This window comes from Myotis brandtii, unplaced genomic scaffold (genome assembly GCF_000412655.1).
Source record: "Myotis brandtii unplaced genomic scaffold, ASM41265v1 scaffold548, whole genome shotgun sequence".
NCBI lineage: Eukaryota > Metazoa > Chordata > Mammalia > Chiroptera > Vespertilionidae > Myotis > Myotis brandtii.
In genome coordinates, this window is record NW_005370031.1 from 975478 (window position 1) to 976173 (window position 696).

Genomic DNA, 696 nt, shown 5'->3' on the forward strand with positions numbered 1-696 from the left:
AGTGTTGAAGTTCCCTGCGATACACTGTTCCTCCGTGTTGTAAACCACAGTCCTGATTTTAAAGCAGGCAGTATTTGTTTCCCAGACTGCCTTTATTTGTGTCTATAGAAGAGTCAGTTTGTGGTTCAGCCCCTGGGTGGCAGTGTTTGTGAATTGACCTCCGAGGCTATAAGTCCGCTCTAGCCAGTATTTAGTTTTTGTTTTCCCTATTGCACTTAATACTGGTTTGGGAGAGTTGACTGCCCCAGAGCCGGTTCCTTGATCATTACTCCCCACTCTGATTCCCAGGTTCCACAAAAACAACTTTCCCTGCAGTCTCTGTGAGTGACTCCAATTGGGCAATCCTATGTATTGGGTTTAATAATCAAACGCAAAGATTTAAGGGAAAAAAAAAGAGCCTGAGTAGGTGTGTGAGCTCACAACACTCCACCATCCAGCTCTGTGCGCAAATCTCCCAAAGTCTCTTCCGCATGTCCTCTCTCCTCTGGCACTAAGCTGCCGGCATACTGGCAAAATCCGAGGCTGCCTTTTTGCACCCAGCCCAGCTATGGGCTGATTTTTAGAGTTCCCTTCTGCCAGCAGCCCTGCGGGACCCCTTCCACACTGACGGATCACACTGGCCCCAGTGGCCGCGGACTTTGTGGGGCGCAGACTTCCCCCATGCGTGTTCCTCTCTCCAACCTGAATTACAAACCG